Source organism: Carya illinoinensis, chromosome 3, assembly GCF_018687715.1.
Source record: "Carya illinoinensis cultivar Pawnee chromosome 3, C.illinoinensisPawnee_v1, whole genome shotgun sequence".
Classification (NCBI taxonomy): Eukaryota; Viridiplantae; Streptophyta; class Magnoliopsida; order Fagales; family Juglandaceae; genus Carya; species Carya illinoinensis.
In genome coordinates this window covers 13,651,801-13,661,846 of record NC_056754.1, presented here as the reverse complement: position 1 = coordinate 13,661,846, position 10,046 = coordinate 13,651,801, and the positions used below count along the sequence as shown (strand labels likewise).

The following is a 10,046-nucleotide window of genomic DNA, read 5'->3' as shown; positions in this document are numbered from 1 at the left end:
ATCACCTGCTTATAGCGGAAATATTATATACATGTCTAATCCCTGCATATATATAGTATTAGCATTATGATCTGGAATGTTGGATGTTAAATTCTCAACGTTAGCTTACTCCAAAAACATTTTAATTTAAAGTTTATTGAATACGAATATTCAAAAACCGCTAAGAAATTCAAAATGTACTTCATAAATGTTTATAAATTTCAATAATACAAGTATACCCTTACACAAAAAAAGAAAATTACATACATGCCCAGTTACGGAAAAAACATTCAATGACGACTCATATCTGCCCACATAGGTATGGCATTCACATCCCTCATTGCAACCATAGATGGGCTCATGTCATGATTCTGCGGTGTCCACATGGTCATTTCAATTGAGCCTCATGTTGCTCCATCTCTCAAACAACCAATTGTTAGGAGTCATTATTCTAATAAAATTATGCAACGTACAACATACTGTCACAATAAGCCCTTGTTGCCTAATTGAATATGCCGACATTAATCTTAAAATTTTAAACTGTTTTTTCAAAATGCCAAATGTGGATTTGATTACATTACATACAAATTGATGAGTGCCGATAATTAAAATAGTCTTTATACCCTTGACGCTCCTAACCCCCTCTTGGGATTAGATGGTGATTGAAGTATCGAGACATATAACTCAAAGCTACATACCCTCATCCATGATAGTTAATATACAATACACCTAGCATATTTATAGTAGTATGCAATAATCGCAACGAAAAATAATTTGATTCTAAGTTAGATTGTGAGCAATTCCAAAAGTATGGTACAATTTAAACTAAAAAAACCAAAATAACATATGTGCTCAAATTCCCAAAATACAAGAGGGTTTCAAAACCATATCCCTCTGTTTCATCATTGTCATAGGGTTTCTTTTTATTTTTTTCAAACTTCTTCAAACTTTTCCTTTGAGCATACTTTGCTTTGTCCTTGTTGATGATTTTCTTCAACTCTTCAAATAACTTTAGTATTTCACTTGTGAATTGGTCGGCTGCCTCTAGTATGTCCTCTAGGGATGGCTCCGCCGAGCACTCAAGGCTCTTTAGGGCCTCCTTAACTATCGAGGGATCCTACCTCTTGCATTTTCCTATAGTCGATCTCTAGTCCTGTTACAACTTTTGCCATTCTAGGAAGGGAATCATAATAGAACTACCACAATGAGATTTCAAGAAATCTCAGTAAGTTAACAAATAATGTATAAGCAGATAACATTAGCATATAAAGGAAAACCATGAGAATTTATGCATGAGCATGTACTTGACCTAAAAACTTGACTTATGCATTTACATTTCAGAAATCGGTGATAGTGAAATCTTGTAACAAAAAATCATGCTTGAATTTTCAAAGAAACGCTTTTCTATTTTCATATTACGCAATACTTACAGCCTTATAATCCTTTAAGCATATGAGTGGACACCTCATGACTCCCCTACTCACTATGAGCTCCTTGCTAAATATCGCATCACTTCTTGGCCCACTTGACAAGTAGTGACTACATCAGAATTTTTATCATGCGGCAATTCGCATTTCATCTTCATCAGATCCATCTTATGACACTCATTAGCGTTAAGTGCTACTTTGCTCGGGAATCCTTTAAAAATGAACCATTCAAGGCCCGCCGACTGTGTTTCGTTAACTCATGAGTTACTACTTCCAATTTATGCACTCCAAAAGTGAACAAAGGAGTTCTAATGGGACATTCCCTTGTCCTAGCATTTGAGATCGTGACAAATCATGCAATGACATTTTTTTTACAAAATGATATACAACCCAAAATGCATGTGATATGTACTTTGAAAACTTTTTATTTCCTTTATGAGAGACCAGGCCAAATCATGCAAGGTTGTGGATTACACATTTTCACGCCAACACTTCTAAGCACATTACATTTATAGCTTGAAAATATTAGAACAAACGATACACTTGTCATAACACAGCAATCGGTACATGGCATGTTGAGCAAAGACATTTTGATCATGGCAAACTAGGTATGGCTGAATATCACAATATCCATAGGTGACACATATAAACATGGTAAAGTAATGAGAAATTGCAAAGAAAGCATTCAACAGTCAACAATTTCATAATGCAATTTCTTCGATAAAATGCAAAGTTTACACATTATATACGAACATTATCCAAAGGTAGCTTAAGAGTGAACTTACAAATATCCAAAGAAGTGAAATATTAATGATGTTATACAAGCTAAAAATATGTTATACAACCATTAGACAACAGAACCCTAATTTGAGAGTGATTGTGTTTGGCGTGTTTAGGGTTTGTTTGATGGTTTAGTGTAGCTTTCCATGTGAACAGCCTCAAGGAAGTGCCCTAGACCAAATGACACACATGTTCAATATGGCTTGGTCTTAGTGGTGTGCATGTGGGGCATGTGTCAAGCATGGTAGTCCTTCCTCCTCTTAGCCAAAACTCCCATAAAAGGAAAGCCCTAACTCAGCCCTAGCAGTGTCCGAGGATCTCTCATACTTCTCAAGGTCTTTTTCACTCATATTTTGCTAGTGAAGGTTCGATCTTCCCCTCTAGGAAGAATCCTAGTTTTCCAAGCATCCCTTGTGAGAGCTAAAACATGGAACTAATCATGCACCCTTTCAAAGTTGTGATACCCAAGCCCTTATTCACCCTCAACTTCCATGTGGCTATGTGTGTATGTAGAAGAAAAGGTTGGGATGAAAGGTAATGGTTCTTACAGTGCGAATTTCCTCCTTGCGTGGGCTCTTTGCTCCTTCTACCCGTGTGGTTAGATGGTAGGGAATGGTATGGGCCTAGGTAGTGTTTGGGTGTAGAGAAAGTCGTGTTTAGTAGGCGAGAAAGTGAAGGAACTCAGTCTCCTCCTAAGGTGGTCATGCAAGAGAGAAGACAGTGAAATGAAAGGTAAGTGTTTGAAAAAGAATGACAAAATGACTCTTTGGATACCCCCTTTAGGCGCTGGCCCCCCTTAAAGGATGCCTTAAATAGTTCCTCATTTTTCACACTAGCCCTCCTCTTTTGTCATCATTTCTAACATTGGAAACCAAAAAGACTTTATGCATGGGTGCCAAGTGGCACCTTCCTTCTTACATGGCCAAAACCCTTTCCTTTTTCTCTCATGATTGCCTCAATTTTGAGAACATCACTAGTCCTCATGCATGAACAACACATGGCACAAGCCTTGCCCTAAACCAAAACCCTTAGTGCCCATGGGCGTGATCCTCTTGTGGTCTAGGTTTATTGAACCTTTTGGTGTGTGTATGTCTTTTTACAAAAACCCTAAGGCAAGTCCTAGGGTTTAGGGGTATGCATGGCAAGAGGTGTGTGTGTGTGTGTGTGTGCCCTAGCCGCACACAAACATTCTTCTAAAATCTTCGAGAATGCATGTGTCCCTTCCCCATGCACCTCTTTCTCTTCCTCATAATTACCTCTTTCTAGAACACCCCCCTCCCCCCCCCAAAACACCTAGCGCATCCATGACAGATAGCAAAAATGGTGGTTGGTTTTTCATGAGTAGGCCTTTAACCCTTTAGCTGAAACCCTAAATCTCTTTGAGACTTGTGCTTCAGACTTTTGGCATCCCTCATGCATTCCTTATCATTGCAAATTTTCTAGGAACTCACATAAGAGCATGGGTGGGCGTGTGCCTCTTAGGATTCTGAAACTCTATTCTCTCTCTCTCTCTCTCTTCTTCCACTTTCATATCCAGGTTCAATGTATTCTAGAAGTAGGTTTGCATTTGAGCCATGTAGCATGTGGGTAAGTGAGATGGGAGTGTGCCCTAGGTGCGCCGAGCCTTGCATTTTCTTCCATTTCTTTAGCTTCTTCTAGAAGCCTCCCTGCATGCTTAACAAGTGGCAATTATGTGCTAACAAAGAATACTTCTTCCCTCCATTCCAATGATAGGATTTCTACGAAAAGCAAAAAAGGTCTTCCCCTTTCAAGTAGGCGCCTCCCATGCTCTAACCCTAATTAGGGTTTTTCCTAAACCCTTCTTGTTCCCTTCGTGGTCGAATGCCACTTAGCCACTTCTGGACCTTTATTGGGCTTGGTTGCCTATGCTATCAAATCCAAGTGGTTTTTCATAACTCCAACATATCCTTGCCTTGTTATGTTATTGGCCAAAATCTAATTAATGCTAAAACAACAAGTGGAGATTTTGGCAAAAATTTTAGGTTTTCACATACCCCCTAAGTGATTACTAACTATGATGGTCACTCAAGTGATACCTTTCTCAAAGTCAAGGATATGGGGGCATAAATCCCAAAGTGTATGGAAATGCCGAATCTACTAGATAATAATAACCTACTAACTCATTGCAATAAAAAAATCTGTTAATTACGAGCTCATCTAAAAAATATAAAAAGATACAATTGCATACAAACAATTAAATAATATTGGAGTCTAACCATCCGCCGACCATGGAAATTGGACTAATGCTTCACTCAATGCACAGAGGAAGAATCAAGCATCATAAATTGTTCCCTCCCACCCTTTCTAGAAAAATATGAACTTCATATAGAAATCACATATACACAACACATTTGGGGCAATTCTCCCACGGCAATTATGATAAGCTTCACACACATCAGCTAGTACAACCACATCCATCATGGTGCAGTCCATCCCACCAATGCATTGTTGCAAACATATAACCAAGTGTATTATCTCATGTGCACAAAGAAACTTGACTTGCTATTACTGAAGTACGAGAAAATGAGGAAAATGTTACCTCAAACCATGGATAATTTCGAGGGTTGCTTGCAATGTAAGGATCATCTTTATACCAATTACATGCAGTGTTAACACTTGTGAAGTGACTATCTATATGTATCGATACCCTACCACCTCCTAGATCCCTCCAATCACATTTAATTAAATATGTCACATTTCCGCCCAAGTATTTTAGCCCAATAATGTCACTATGACACCGTACTAGTCAATATTCTCTGTTGCATGACTACCCTCGACCAACACACTACAATTTTGACTCTTCAAGTTATGTTCATGGTCCATGGTATGGAACCTATAATCTCGAAATGTGTAACCTATGTAGCAAAGTACTCTATTTGAAAGACCGGGTCAATGCATGCAATTCAGAATATACTAATTGTGGATCCTAATCATGAAGTTGCAAAGATTAACATGTGAAATAGTAAACATTAGTCTGGTTAATGTGAAATAGTAAACATTAGTCTGGTTAATGTAAAGTAAAATAATTGATATTGATAAAAAAGAATTAAATTTTTCATTTAAATGCATACACGTTGTTCAAACCATTTCATAAATTCTTTTTCATGCTTTGCCTCTACATGCTCTACACCTTATGACCTAAGTTCATCCATGTGCTCACTAAACAGATGAAAAAATAAAACAATTAACACTTTGTTTGGTACTATAATAGTCTAGAATGTAGATAAAACTTAGCTTCAACAATGGGACATACCTGAGATACTCATCAATCTCACAACAATTATTCAACACGTACCACCAAATTTTTTAAACTTCTCCACCAATTAATTCATAACCTGATCGTGCACCCAATGGCCTTTTGGGAGAATACATATCGCTCATGAGGAGAGTGGTTGGCACAACAATCTGCTCTGCTCGATTGAAATGCATATCAACCCCATGGATATAAAGCGAACAACATGTAAACTCTGCAAAAACTACACCAATCCACCTAGCAGTGTCTCTTGAGGTAAATCTACTTAAGTGTACCATTACATCAAAGAATGAAGATGAAAAGCTATGCTTAAATTTAAATACGATCATTGTAATATCACCTTTCATCCTTTGCAACGCATCCCGATCTAACACTCGTGAGTAAAAATCTCAGTAAAACATCCATAACTCAGTTAATGCGATATGAACATTAGAATTTAACTTTCCACGAATGCCTACCTGTAACAATCTCTACAAGAATATATGGCAATCATGACTTTTCAACCCACTTATTTTCCATTCATCAAATAGGTAGAGATGTAAACCAGTTGAATAGTGATAGGACTCAAACTCAGGATGATGACCGTGATAAGGACTTCTTTAGTCACATGGGGAGATACCGTACCCTGCTAGAGACAAAGAACTCGTTCTAGTATAACACACTGCTACTATCTCTTAGAATGTTGCAACTCATAGTTATAACAAACATAGATCTTGTGGCACATAAAGTCACATTCAATCATACTCGTGCCCAATTCCTTCTAGGCTTGGCACAGGGAGAACCTATTGACTTGCCATTGCGGATATTTGTGAAGATCTGCTATGAGGCCAACTCATCTCCACTAAAAACCTTCCATATGTGGCTGATCATTACTCGGTTGTTACTGCAACGGGGAGTGGCACCCCAAGCTGAGGAGTGATTGGCCTAGCAGATGAGCCCGTTTGACATGGCCTCACATCGGTAAAGCCTTGGACAGGCAAAAGGGCATGCTTAGCATGAGGTTGGGCCTCCACTAGATCTTGTGCCACCAACCTAGGCTGGGGCTGGTGTTGCTCCCCACAATGGGAGCACTAGTGGGGAGCCGATGGATGGAGCTATAAGGGATGCGCATCCTGCTACAACAAATATTGCAGCACATGTCGAGCAACAAATTGGGTCTCCTCGGGCATCAATAGAGGACACTACGTCCTCAATTGGCCATCGTTTAGATATTCTCAATGAAAAGATAAACATGTTGTCAGAAGAATTTCATACATGTTTAAACAAGACATACTAGGCTTTACTAATCCATTTTTTACTTTTATGTTTATCATTTCATTTCATTTTTTGTTAGCTTTATGTAATGAACAATATCAGTTAACCCCATTCGTGTTTATGTATTTCAGTTATCAACAATATTTTAATTTATAATTTTCTGTTTAATATTATGTTCTTTCTTTTGGTTTGGATATTTAAATTTGCAAATTTAAACTTCAATATACAAACGTTCGAAGCTTAAGCACATACATTCAAAAATTCATGCATATTGTTTGCACGAGAAGACATTATTACATTTGAACTATATAGCAGTAATGTTTGCATGTCTCTTGTAACGTTTGAACGTAATTCATTCAGACAATATAATGTTAATTTATAAACAATACTTTCGCACATAAATCTTATAATGTTCGAATAAATTACAAAATTGTTGGTATGTATAAACATATGTTCGAACGTACTATCTACTTTCGCACGTCTAATGATATACGTTCGATTGTAATGAACTAAGAAACGATAGTGCAGTGACGTTAACGTTTGAGAGTATAACCCTTAAGATTTGAATGTTGGTGAATTTATCCTCCAACCACTAAAGATTATATTTGGAGATGGTTTATTGATTCATAAATTCTAAACCAACATAAAAACTCAAATATGTTGTAGTAGTGTGGCAAACGACTCATTGTGAATGACACGCACAATTAATATTCTTGTTATAATTTTTTATATAATTATATTTTAAAATGAGGGTATTTATGTAAAGTAATGTTACTTTTATAAGTTATTTTATCAAGAATGCCTCTCATTTAAACTATAGTTGTATAAAGAGTTGTATGTCTATCATTTTCCTTTGTATTTATGATTGTATTCTAGTAATTGCTAGCGTTGCAAATTCTAAACTAAAAAACTACCATTAATAATGTTTGTATTAATTAATAATGTCGGAGGTTTCAATTTATCACGAGCTGTAGATCAGCAGTGACGCGGTCGTGTACGTTATGGTTATAATGATCTATTATATAATATAATTTCGAAAGTATTAATTAATATCTAGGTACGTAGTTTAATTTGTCAATGGTTTCACGATCATTGATGATTGTCAATGTTTTCACGATCGATCGATCCATTTGTTTCTTGTTTCTTACATGTAATTAATTACTAGCTAGCTAATAGATTTATAAAGATTATTGAATTTGAGAGAAAACCAAAGAAATAAATATTATTGAATATTAATTACAGTACCTAGCTATCCGGTTCTAGGAAACCAAAAATACCATAGGATTTTTTGTTATTAAAAAAATGAAAATTAGGTAGAATCGGTCAAGGACAGGCTGACAGCGAAAGGATGATGATGGCATGATCAAGAATAGAGTCCAACGAGGGGCGCAAATTAAGTGATCAGTAATTCCCATAAAAGGCTTTATATAGTTCAATGTATATATCAATATTATTATAATAACTTAATTAACAACACATCAATATGTACGTAGAGCTAGAATTGTTCAAACCAATGAAAAATCAAGATCCTTCAATCGACTTTGAAACATTTCACTTTTGGTCTTGCATCTAGAATATCATATTTAGGGCCAGGTACTCTGATCGATATATCCATCCATGCTAGCTCGATGCAAGACTAGTCTGCCTTTTGAAAAAACTGTCCCCAGCTCGTTTTCTAACACCATTCATGCACGCATGTTAGGATTGGCTTTTAATTGCCGAAAATTTACAGAAAAAATTAAAACCCATGCAGTTTGTTTCCTACCGATTCGATCGTTGAGCAATTAATACTGGTTCTGGGCGCAGAAATTTAATTATATATAAGCTAGCTGGCTAGTCAATGGAACGAAACTTGTGGTGTGTACTAACCAATCCGGAATAATTACTTCCATGCACATATATATATATATATAAGTACCTTTGTTTGATTGCTTTTTCCTGATCATCATGATCTGCAGGCCGTTAAATTGGGAAGAATTAGTTACCTAATTAATTAATTAACTCCGATCCAGTACCCTAGAATATGTTAGTCCAGGCGCTATCCATGATCTCCACAACGCAAAACAGTAGTTGAAAATCGTTTTATAATATTTAACAGTAAAGGCATCATGCGTGAGAGTTCGAATCCATATATACGAACGTACGTAGGCATGCATCTTTTTGCAATATGCCCATATATCTTGGAACACGAGAGTTTGAAATTTCATGCATGTTTTATATTCAAACCACATGATGACCAAAAGCTGTAACAGAATATATATTCAACATCGATCAACCTGCATATTCTGCTTATCCATATTATATTACTTTGAAACTACATAAAGCGAGCGCACATGACTTCGATCGTACTGGGTACTCTTAAAAATGCAAACATACAAGATTGATGCTACATTATTTGATCTCCATCCATGGTTCCCTGCTAGCTCCTACAAAAAAAGAGAGAAAAAAAAAAAAAAAAGGTTTATCTTGCAAGAAATCTAAACTGAAGTGCAGAGCAGCAGATCGAAGAAGAAGAAGAAGTAACTAGTTGTCACTGGGGCGTTTGCAAAGAAGAATGAACTTCTTTATCTTCTGGATAAAAGAGGCAAATATCTTGCGCTTCATACGACCTGATCTAACGGGAGGGAGTGAATTCCCCTTGCCAACCTTTTTGCTCCCCGCAGAGTGCTTCAGCACTTCAGGTTGATTATGCGATCCTAAAGCCATGGCAGGCTGGTGCGCAGCTAATTATCTTAATCCTAAATTGGAGTTGTAGGCTTCTGCAGCTGGAAGCAAAGAAGCAACCATCTATATATATATATATATAGTTCATGTGGTTCTTACCCCATTGATCACGATACTATTATATGAAGACAGATTCAATATTGGAGGTACATGTCAAAAGATTAATTATGGAAGTAGCAAGAAAATAACTTGTGGGGTAATTTTGAATTAAAGAAAACCCTAAGGGAACCCGATCTTTTTTCTTTTTTCTTTTTTCTCCTAAAAATATTAATATGATTCTCTTCGTATGAAAACGTTTAACTTGTATTTATTTATCATGACCAACAAGATTAAGACACGTACGTGCATGGTTGTTAATTGAAGGACACTCGTAAATTTTGGAAAATGATTGGGGTAAGTTTAGAGTGTGCAACGACTTGCGGTACCTTTGAAAATAACAGGTTCATGCAGTACCGTGTGTTGATAATAATTTTTTTTTATTGTGGAGTTTACTTTTTCTAGATAGACTGTTCAAGATTTACACATCTTAAACTTACCCATTTTAATTTGTTATATGTATGATTACTCGTAAATTTTTGTTATATTTACAATTTTTTGAACCGCCGAAA

The 10,046-nt window shown here is 36.5% G+C and overlaps 1 long non-coding RNA gene across 1 annotated transcript; it reads right to left on the bottom strand.

Moving 5' to 3' along the window:
- Positions 1–8,970: 8,970 nt before the first annotated feature.
- Positions 8,971–9,499, bottom strand: LOC122305823. Its single transcript, XR_006241257.1, has 2 exons — positions 9,239–9,499; positions 8,971–9,140 (listed from the first exon to the last, which is right to left on the bottom strand). It is a non-coding gene; the product is annotated as an uncharacterized LOC122305823 (long non-coding RNA).
- Between the last annotated feature and the right edge of the window lie 547 nt (positions 9,500–10,046).